At 38.0% G+C, this 11,441-nt stretch overlaps 1 protein-coding gene across 3 annotated transcripts in view; it reads left to right on the top strand.

Moving 5' to 3' along the window:
• The first annotated feature begins 1,896 nt into the window (after positions 1–1,896).
• POU6F2 (POU class 6 homeobox 2) overlaps positions 1,897–11,441 on the top strand; it is a 487,346-nt gene continuing 477,801 nt past the window's right edge. For 2 of the 3 annotated variants that reach the window (XM_043463543.1, XM_043463542.1), the window contains exon 1: positions 2,097–2,207. The gene's annotated coding sequence lies outside the window, so the exon portion shown is untranslated. Of the gene's footprint in view, positions 2,208–11,441 lie in introns of all 3 variants that reach the window. The other variant, XM_043463544.1, reaches the window with a different exon arrangement.

Raw genomic sequence — 11,441 nt, 5'->3', positions numbered from 1 at the left:
TCTGGGCAAGGTCTAGCATCTCAACCAATCTTTTACACCAAAGATGCCTTTCATGTCATCTGGAGACTAGTCATTGTGGGGACTCCTAAGAACAGTTCTAGTTATCAATTTTACCTTGGTTTCCTGGTAGGACAATTTTAATCTGCTGGGCAACCCAGACCCACCAATTCATTCCAAAGCAGTCTAATGCAGGTGTCAAGAACCTGGATTTTCCCCAGAGGAACCTTCCCTTCTGCTGCCTGACCATGGTCAAGTAGCTTCATCTCTCAACTCCCTAGACTTTTCATCAGAAAAAGGGGGATAATCATTCTTAACCTGAAGACTGTAGTGAAAATAAATCTCAAACTAAAATTATGATCCAGGGAACTTCCCTTGTGGTCAAATGGTTAGGACTCCACGCCCCCAATGCAGGGGGCACAGGTTCAATCCCTGCTCCAGGAACTAAGACCCACATGCTTCATGGCACAGCCAGAAAAAACAAAACAAAACAAAAAAACCAAAAACTTAAAACTAGAAGTATAATCCTTACCGTCCTTCTCCAATCTGCTTTTCCTTCTGATTCCCTAGCTCAGCAAATGGCATCACCCAGTGTACATTTTGTGCAATAAGACATCTCTTGTTCCTTCAAGTTCCACCATCAGTCAGTCATCCAGTTCTGTGAATTTTACCTCTCATCTTGAAATCATGTAGTTCCCTGCAACACCAGCACCACCGCCCTATAACTAACTAGTCTCACCAAATCCACTTTTATTATCCTAGCCCCAGCTCTAACTTTCCACACTATTGCCAGAGACATCTTTCAAAATTAAAGTGTGAGACAGTGCTAAAATATTCTCAGTGCCTTCACAGTGCTCCTGGCTCAGGTAAAGAATCTTCAATACCTGAGACCCTAAGTGCTTCTGTTCTTCGCTTGCAGTCTTCCTTTCTCTTCCAGTCTGCGATCCAATCAAGGTAGAAAGCCTGCTTAAAGCTCCTCCAATAAGCCACAATCCTCCATCACCTTTTGCACATTTCTTCTGCAGAGAATGTTTCATCATGCCCTTTCTCCCTTTCTCTGAGATTTTTTTCAACTTTAGTTTATTTCAAGTTAATTGCTTAATTCCCCTTTGCTCAACCTACACACCCACGACTAGGTCAATCTTTTTGATACAGGTTTTGCTAGTACGGTTTTGCCCTCTTCCATCACTCTCAGAATAATTTAAAATTCCTGTGATTATTTGACAAGTTTCTATACTAACACTAGATATGAGACCCCTGAGGAACTACGTTTTGCCATATCTCCAGCACTAAACAGCACGTGGCACACAGCACAGGTTCCATAAATATTTGTTGAATGAGCCTGTACTGTACCCACTCTCTGGTTTCATGTGAAAAGCTCCTTCTTTGGATTCGGCGCAGGTGTAAATCATGTCCCTGTTAATCTTGAGGAGCTGTGTCTTTTTGTGCTCATCTGTAAAATGGGAATGACTGTCCCTGCCTCACTGAGTTATTAAGGCCTTAGTGAACACAATGTCAAGTGTCTGCCTGGCTCAGAGCTCCCTCCGCAACGGAGAGGAATTACGGTAATTAACACAGGTCAGAAGGTCCCTAAATAACCGGAGCGTTAAGCAAACAATTGTCTCTGCGCCAACTTGGAGCTTCAAAGGGGGTCTTTGGCCTCAGTAGCCTGTCCCCCACCCCAAACCCAGCCAAACTGTCCAGGAAGTTTCCACCCCAGGGGAAGGTTGAGCCTGCCTGGAGGTGGCAACGAGAGGACCCCGGCTGCGCGGCAGAGGTGGGGGCGGCGGCCCATCCCCCACTTGGCTCAGCCGGTTCTCCGCAACTTTCCCGGTGCCGCCGCGCTCCCTGTTTGCCTGTCGGCGTGTCTGTGTCCTCCTGTCCCAGGAAGGCGACGCCCGGAGCGGCCGCACCCCACCTAGCTTCTGCGAGCCCGCAGGCTTTGGGCAAGTTTGGCGCAGCCCTCGCGGGTCTCACGGCGCCCCCGGCCCTGATTTCCGGGCGCGGGGGTGGGGGGCGCTGTCCCCGCCTCCCCTGCGCGGCCGGAGGTGGCGACCCGCGCGCGAGCGGCGTCGGATCTGGGGTGGCTGCACAAATACCCGGGTGTGTCCGTGTCTCCGCGGGCAGAGAAGGGTGTCAAGCGCGCTCTGTGCATTTTAATCTTGTCTAGGAGGACCTTCCTTGTCGTCAGTTCCTAGGAGGGCTACCCAGTGGGTGCAGTTTCTTTTTCCTTTGGGGATGCACATTTAAGGGGGTGTGTGTGTGTGTGTGTATGTAAATCTTTATTTTGTGGGGCAACTCTTAATTAGAAGTCCATGAGATTTCAATCCTTAGTTCTTTCCTCCTAAAGCTTTCTTTAAATATGTTGCAAGTTGGTTTTTTCTCTCTTCTTACTTGAAGTTCATTTTATTTAATTTTCAAGCAATGATACAATTACAATGCTATAATATACATAATAATATGTATTCTGTTGTTAAACATTTCTCAAGACTCTTCTACCTTTCAAGCTTAACGTTAGATTTGAACCTTGAAAAAATATACCTATTTTAATAATACAAAGTATTCCTGTAAATTTGTTTTGAAAAGTTAGAGTACAGCAACTAATGAACTTAAGTTTAGAAAGTGGCCAAATGCAAACGTTAACTCCACAAAGCCACCAAATCAATGGATACCATTTATGGTTTTGGATTTTCAAAGATCAGTTTTGCAGTATCTGTCAGATTGTCTTGAAAATCAGGTTCTGATCTTAATCCTGAAAGGGTTAAATAACTTCTAGGTTGCTCTTAAAATAGCTGTCTCATAATACATCAATAATCTTATCCTAGGGTGTGTGGAATCAAATGGCTTAAATTAAATGAAAATAAGTTGAAATATTTCTCACTACGTTGTATGTTTTATCAGTTTAGATGAGTTGCAAGTAAATAATTTCCTAACCTTTTAAGGATGAACAGCTACTATCTACACACTTTGGATACTTTATATGCATGGTCATCACAGTTTACACTGGTGATGGTGTATATGCATTTCTAATCAACAAATAGCAAGGCATCTGTGTTATTTAATGGTTAACAACCCACACTTTTCCATAAAGGTGACATTATATAAAACTATAGAGATTACTGAATAGTATCAAAAGACCATTTTGAGACTCTGAAGATAAAATCATTAGAGATAAGTTAAGAGATATAGGGTAATGAATTATTGAAAAAAAAATCATATGGTAGCATAGATATCAAAGTCTCAATTAGCACATGAAATAGTTAATTTTGTTTTTGTTTTAAACATAGGTTTCCAGAGCATTAAAAAAAAAATCCTCTTAGGTTTGTTAAACCTTTAGTAGAAGATTACAGCCAATGTTTTGTGTTTGGTGAATAGCTGTTTGTCTCACTTTATTTACTTGGTATTGGATATTTGTCAATGTCATTTCATATCTACAGAAAATTCTTACGCTCTATGGAGGTAGTGAATGTGTGAGTGTGTCTGCCGGAGGTCACATGACAGTTTCATCCTGTTTGGTGGAGCAGCTTGACTTCCCCCCCCCTGCTTTTGGTGATGGTTGTGAGTGCAGAAGTTGATTGACAGATGCATGCCAGAAACCCCCATTCTCCTTTTCAAAGACAACATATGATGGATTGCGATCTCTCAGCCCAGCAGGACACAGGGACCATGCAAGCTGTAATTGGTCAGGTATGGAGTCAGCCATTTCTCAACTCCCCTTTTTTCCACAAGGATCTCACCATATGATTCACATAATTCATATTTACAGTACCATCTTTCTATCTGTATCTTCAGCTACCTGCCAGCGTAGCGCTGAAAGTGCGAAAGGGAAAAGGCACCCATTAAAATCTAGCCAGGAGAGCTCAGCTTCAAACTTCAATGTGATGCTTACAAACCCAAACTAATACAACCACCAAAAAAAAAAAAAAAAGGCAGAGAACAAATTGAATTTATCATTTGGCCTGAATGTTTAAAACAATGTATATTTTAGAATTTATTTTCTGTTGAGAGATAGTGATCTCTGAAAGAAAGTGCGAGAAGAGAATAAAGTAGTATGTTTTCTCGGTAGTAGCTAACAATTTTCTGTTAAATATTTTGATTTGGACTGTCTTCTGTCGCTCTTTCTTGCTCTATCTCCCTTGCTGTATGGAAAATATAAATACATAAATGCACGTGCCTTTACTCCCAACCCAGATAGTGTGTGATCGAGCCTGGGAGATGTATGTAGTGGTCTTGGCCGCTGCAGAGGGGCAAGCTGCAAATTAAACACTGCCACAGTCTGAAAGGTCCAGGTGGTCTGCCCGCGCCTCCTAATGCAATCCACACAACAGCTTTAATAAACAGCTCTATTTAGTGCCTCCTCCCTGTATCCAGGGAGGTGAACTGGTCTGGGGCTGCTGTGATGAAATGCCAGAAGAATATCTCTCAGAGGCCTCACAAGCTGATTTTTAGAGCTTTCCCGTTCTGTCGTCTTTGTCTTCCAAATGGGTCAGTGAGTCTTGCTGTTTTCTGTTCTGGTGTTTTCTGTGAGATCGGTAGTTTCTGTTTGTGTGTAAATGTTTGCGTCCTGAGGTAAATCAGAAGAGGAAAGGGTCATTGTATTTTCATTTGCCTTCCAATAACGGGAGGGACGAGAGGGATGAGAGTGCCCAGCTGCAAAAGAAGGGTGATTTTTCTGACTGTGATGGGGGTGGGGTGAGGAAAAAGGGAATATATGTGGTTGCTTTCTGGGTTTTTTTGTAATGTATTTTTGACCAAAATTTTTCCGAGTTTTGTCTCTGCTTACTTAGGAGCTGTTAACTCATAAATCAGAATATGGTTACGAATATTTATGAACTCCTGAAAGTTTTTTCTTTTTTCCTTTTTTAATTTTTGCACACTTTCCAATCAAGACAGGCTGGTGAGGTGATGACCTAAAATTTGTTTGCTGTATGTTAATAGCATGGAAGGAAATATACCATCTTACTGTGTTTTCAACAGAATTATAGCAAAGCCCTTTAGAGGTCTGAAAGCACATGGTTTATTAATACCAGCATGCTTCATAATGCATTTTACAAGGAAAATGTCAGACATATAATGCCATGTTTCCACAGGTTCACACTATTTTAAAAGCGGTAGATAACTGCTTGAACAGAACAGTATTTTTTAAAACTTTCCAGTTGGTTTTTGTTATACAGACATAAATAGAGTGAAGTCTCTGGGCATATATTTGTCAGAAAAAAATATGTAAAGACTGATTTTATATACTGTTAATACCCATTTCAGTGTTCACTGATGAGCAAGCAGGTATGTGAAATATAGCTAAAGTAATGGTGCCATGTGGAAATAAATACGTACTTGTTAAAATAGATAACCATTTCATGTAGAAATAAAACTTAAGCTCTGATAACTGTCTTGTCTTGCTAAATAAAACTTTTGTTGGTTGGCAAGCATGTTCTCACTTCTGTAGATCATAGTATGGTCTTAATACTGTGCAAAATTACTGTGTTTCAGTACCAAATATGAAACATTTCCTTTTGTATATATTTCCCTTAGTTGGGAAAAGAAAGCTTTGTTAAAACAAACAGAAGAGATACTTCTAATTTGTTATTCGATATTGTTTATCAGAATTAATTGTTGATGTGTATATTTTTAAAAGGTTCAAGAACATACTGAAAAATAGGAAATGGCATATACTTTACAAATAGCAGACTTAAACTTCTAATTTGTCAGGATTTCATATTGGTTGTTATTACTACAGCACTCTGGATTTTGTGTGTGTACCTCAAATGATTTTTAAAGGCTGTTACGTGTGTCCAAAAACTATATATGTTAATTATTTGTTATGGATGCCTACTAAACAGTTGCATCAAAGTAGCCAATTTTTTTCTGAGGATTTCATTTCTCATAAATTATTTTATAAAAACTCAGATACTTATGTCAGACTAGTAAATTATAAAAGCAATTATTCTGAACGTTGTAAAATTTTCTGTACTAGAAATGGTTTTCTGCATTTTTAGTTCAGAAACTGAAACACTGTTTTTGGAAACTGAAACAGTAATATTCAAAAGAAAAGAAAGATAGCATCCTGCCCCATATGCATATCACAAAAGTCAGAAAACCTAATTGAACCCATATCTATAGCTATAAAAAGAAAGATGATATCCAGATTTGAAATTATTTCCTTTTAATTGTTGTAGCACAGATAATACTACTGACTCAAACCACTACTTCTAACATTAAGGACAAGAATGTGAAAACAATTTTCCTTGCTTTTCAGTCACTCATAATCAGAAAGAGATGGGTTATTTTTCTGCTTTTGATTTCAATATCATCTTTTCCCTACTCACCAGGTGTGAATCAGTCTCAGTTGATGATACAAATGTTTGTGAGTGTTCCTTCTCAAATACATACTGAAATAAGAATTCTTTTTGTCCTTTTATTTTTCCTTCTGGTCTGAGTTCTGTTCCTACATGGCTTTGAGTTGGAGAAGCAAATCACTCGTTTTCAATGATATTTTCCTTTCAGAAAGATTCCCATGAAACAGTTCTTCAGGTTTTTTCATTCGTCTCTGGGATCACATATCTAAATGCTTCCACTGGAGGGGATGAGGAGACTTCTCTGTGTTGCTGGTCAAGATCCAGCTCTGGGGAGTGCCAAGGGCTACATGGAAGAGATATTGTTCCTACGTGCCTTCCCTCCAGGGCCTTACATCCCCAAGCCAGCAATTAAGCAGTCTAGTACCTAAGAACAAACTCTCTGCCTAGTATCTTGAGATCAAGAAACTTGGTCCATTCATACAGTTTTTGGGAAATCAAGCGGGATTTTTGATAGTTATCTCTAGCAAGCTTATTAAACCTTGGAAGCATAGGATGGATTTTACCTTTAGATGATTTTCAAATCAATTTAGACTAAACAGTTAAGCAGGTTCTGAACCATGAGTTTGAATAGCATTTAAAAATGAAGACACATTTCCACCTCATGGCCATTCAGTGTTTACTGCATCTTTTTTGCAGACCTGAGCTTGTGAGTGACAGATTAGTTTATCAGTATTACAGACCTCTTGGTTTTTCTTCTTTCTTTTTTTTCTCATCTTATGCAGATGGGTCATGGTGTCTAATCCTCTTCTGGCACTGCTCTCCCCAGAGGACCCTTGGCTAGCCTGCCATCTTGATGTGTAGGCCTGAAGATCCAGGCTTGGCTGTGTTTCTATAGACTGACTTCTGCAAATATTACAGGACTGAGGCTATTAAATTAGTTGTTAATAAAAACAACAGATGAGGCAAATTAGATAAAAATATGTATCAGGCAGATCTAAGAGTTTGCTGGGAATGGCAGAGACAGCAGGATGAAGGGGCTCCTGTGTGTCCTCCCAGTGGACATGGCTGAAGTACGCAGAGAAGAGTGGAAAAACCATATTTAACAGCATATTGAAAGCTTTTGCGGTTTTCCTTACCAGTAAAATGGGTCTTTTTCTCCCCAAGGTAGATTTGGATGATTTATAGTGTTTGGAAGTGGCACGTTAGAAAGTGAATGCCGTTGTCTGAGACCGCGGTCAGTGAGTGTGCTAAGAGCTCGGACGGGGAGTGAGTGTGGCCATCTGGGTACTTCTGGCCTAACGGTATTTCAGCGTGTGTTTTTTTCTTATGAAGTTTCCAGACATACAAATATTTTGATGTTGTCGTATCAAAACAATTTTGTAGTGGGTTTGTTTATACCCTCCCTTGTTTCCAGAAGTATTTTAATGATGCTTAAAAGAACCGTATGCTTACCTGGAACATACTCAAGCTGATGTGAATTGGAGGTGGCCTAGGGAGAGAGGACCCTGTAAATAACATGAATGCAGATTGTTCTTAGCCGTGGAGACTGCTTTCCATGCCCCTTCTATAAAAATTAAACTTTGAGGCTAACTTAACCCTGTCTTATGAGTGCCACGCATAACTCTCATATACATTTAAGAAGTCATTTTTTGTAGGTATGAATGCCTATTTTTTGGGAAACTGATATATTCACTTTAACAAATTGACATATTTTGAAGATATGTAATTATTATCATTTGGATTTAATTAAGGATACTTTTTTCAGAGTACTTATAGGTAAATAGTCTATCACTAAGCTGCTTCAGTTCTGTCAACTCTTTGCAGCCCTGTGGCCTGTAGCCTGCCGGGCTCCTCTGTCCATGGGATTCTCCCGGCAAGAAGACTGAAGGGGGTTGTCATTTCCTCCTCCAGGAAAGTAGTCTATTAGAAAAAATGCAAACTAATTAAAGATTCTTCTCCTCTGAATACAGAGTGGTGCTGGTATGCTTTTTATAAGTGGGGAGCTCAACAAAACTGAATTTGTACTGTGTATTTCTAACTAGCCTTAAATGCTTCATGTGATATTCCACTTAGACAAAAGTTGATGTTAGCTTTTTATATTCTACCAGATGAACTCAATTTTTGTTTACTTTAAAATATTTTAAAATTGAAGTTCACTGTGTTGCTTGAGCAGTAGTTTAAATTGCAAAGCCAATTTTGTCCCTTAAACTAAAACTTGTCAGTATAGTAATAATACTATACAATAATGTTAACAATAATACTGAACAAGAAACACATGAAATCTGGTTTTGAAACTAAGTTTTCTTTTCTATTTTTAAGATTTAGTGAAACTTTCTCTATACTATTCAGGTATTATTTATTTATTTTAGTGCTTAAGAATTGAAAGCTTTTGGATTCATATCTCGAGAATATGTAGAGAGGTTGTTGAAACATGTCAAATATGAATGCTTATGAAAGAAAATTTGAATGCAATATATTTCCTGTGTATAAAATCTATAGTACTTGTTCTGTAGGTCATTGAAAGAAGGTATTCTTTCCTTGACCATTTTTGCTAGGTAAACTGCATTTAGTCCAACAGTTTGAAGCATCTTTCTCTTTTCAACTTCATTGTTTATTAAAATTACAGTTTAACTAACATGTTCATAAATATTGAAAAACTCCACTTTTCAGTTGCATTATGGTTTCATATAAACTCTTACTTTTTAAAATGCTTGATTGAGTAGAAAATTAAGTTGGGAAATAAAATGCAAATGTGAAAGGATCAGACCTGAAGAAACAGTGTGCAAAAAGGTGAGAAATGATCTGAATTTGAACACTGAAAGAAAATCCAACTTATAAAACTTTTAAATAAATTTGTGTTTTGTAACCAAAGTTTTACTTGGGAAATAATAGTTGCTCTAAAGATATTTTCAAGCATGCTTTTATATTCTTCTTCACTCCCTTCCTTCTTTTCTTTTCTTTTTTTTTGGTAAGTGAAGTGTGTTTCTAATAAAGTAAATTACCAGGTGAAGCTTGGTTCTGGGATCACATGTCATTTATTCTGTTGATCCATCATATCTTGAGCTGGTCCAAAATTGTAATCAAATTTATAGAAGAGGTTGTGAGAAATTGTCATTACATTTTGGTAAGATTCATTTTCCTTTCTAGCTATTACTTTCTTGTTCTTCCTAGTTATACAATGTGAGCCAATTATGGTGGAAATTGACTATTATTTGATAAATTCTTTCATGGGTTGCCCTATGCTTGTATTATTTTCTTTAGCACATCTGTAAATGGCCATATTATTGTTATTTCAAGGTTTCCACTTCTTTTAAATATAAAACCATTATATGTAAGTAGTAGAAAAATGATTGAAAACATCTGTGATTACTTATATTAAAGACAACTCCCTAAATTTTTAAAAGCACTTTCTTTTTCAAGATGGCTGGTTTTGGAAAATAGTTTTTTGTCTTATCACTAGCTTTAAAACCCCCATGATATGAAGGACTCTTTCTTCCAAAGAGAGAGGTTAGCTGTTGATACTTGGTACTGATTCTAGATGAATTGTAATCTTATTCCCTTGGCAGCATTTTTTTTTTTTAACCAGAGAATAAGAAAGAAAACTGAGGATCAACAGAATATTCTAAATTTCACCTAATTTCAGTACACCTGCAAGGGGTGGATTATTCCAGTGGGAAGAGATACTCCTACAATTTCTAGCTCCAGTCTCCTAAAGGTCAGAGATGCAAATCAATGTCTGGACACCTTGAATGAAAAGGACATAGTTACTTAAATGCATTGCTCTGTTATTTTGCTCTCTTTCTTCAGTGTCATTTTTCCATCAGCTTTTCTTCTCTTTTCCACTGTAACCCAGAGTCAGTCAGATGAGTAATAAGTGAAAAGTGAATCCTTGTGGGCTGCCCAGGCAGCAAAGGGCACTGGAAAGAGAGACAAGACCTGAAGCAAAACAAAGCAAAACGCTAGCAGAAAACTCACCAACACACTTGCTCCTGTACTTAATTTTTTGGTGAGGTATTTCATGAGCTTCTTTCATTTCATCTAGCAATAGCAGATCACGTAAATACATAGTAAAGCAGTATTTTGGAACAAGACCTGTAACATTTTAAACAAAGCCAAAAGGAAAAAAATTAGCTTCACAGTGCTGGAAAAATAATTTTAAAATTAAGAAACACTTTTTTCTGGAGCTTTTTACAAGATTTTTTTATGACTGCCTGGGTGCTGTGAAATAGCAACCTTATTAATAATATACACGTTTCTGGTGGTTAATATGATGTTGACTGCATATTTTACAACTTTGACTTTTCATGATTAATCAGAAGCTATTTTAAGAAGAAAACATCTATTTCTAGAACCTAAAAACTTAAACATATATACTTAAAAAAAAATGAAATATCTATTACTTGGTGCTTTTAGCCTTGATCAAAAGAATTCCGGTAGACTTGTCTTTAAAAGAACAAACTGCATCTTTAGAGAAAACTTTGTTTTCAGTGCAGAATTTATACATAGATTTTTTTTTTTTTAATGAAAGACTTCACTGTTAAGAGTGAGAGGCAAATATTGTACCAAAGCAGAGGCATGGGTACCAGAAGCCCTAATGGATATTGAAGATATGTGTCAAGAAAGGTAGATATTTCTTAGGTCTTCCATTATATTCCTCCAAAATTGAAGAGCAGCATGGGCGAGCATGGAGCCAGGCACCTACTATCAGGCTGTGGCAGGGCAAACTTGCTTCAGACAGACATAGTTAATTCTATAAACCTTAAATAACACTTGAAAACAAGGCTCTTTCAACCTTTTAGAGAAAAGGTTGAGAGTTGGGACAAATGTAAAATGCTGCTTAGTGTGCACGAATAAAGCCAAGAACATCAGGCTCATTTCACTCTGTGTCAGCCCTGATGATTCATCGTGATGGTCAGGGCAAACTGTGGTCTCTGGGTTGAAACAATTTTATCCATTTTTTTTTTTTTTTTAAAACAGAATGTTCCAGCTTGGATCCTATATCCTTAGGGTTCCAATATTGAATTCTGAATCAGGAAACTTAATCTTGCAGCCAGATTTGACAAGATGCTGGTTGAATGGGAGGCAGAAGTGATGATTGTGGGATGAAATGCCCCAGGTCAGAATTTGGGAAAATAAGATATTTTGTGG

Source organism: Cervus canadensis, chromosome 3, assembly GCF_019320065.1.
Source record: "Cervus canadensis isolate Bull #8, Minnesota chromosome 3, ASM1932006v1, whole genome shotgun sequence".
Lineage (NCBI taxonomy): Eukaryota > Metazoa > Chordata > Mammalia > Artiodactyla > Cervidae > Cervus > Cervus canadensis.
The sequence above is the reverse complement of the archived record's forward strand: the minus strand, read 5'-3'. Positions and strand labels throughout refer to the sequence as shown.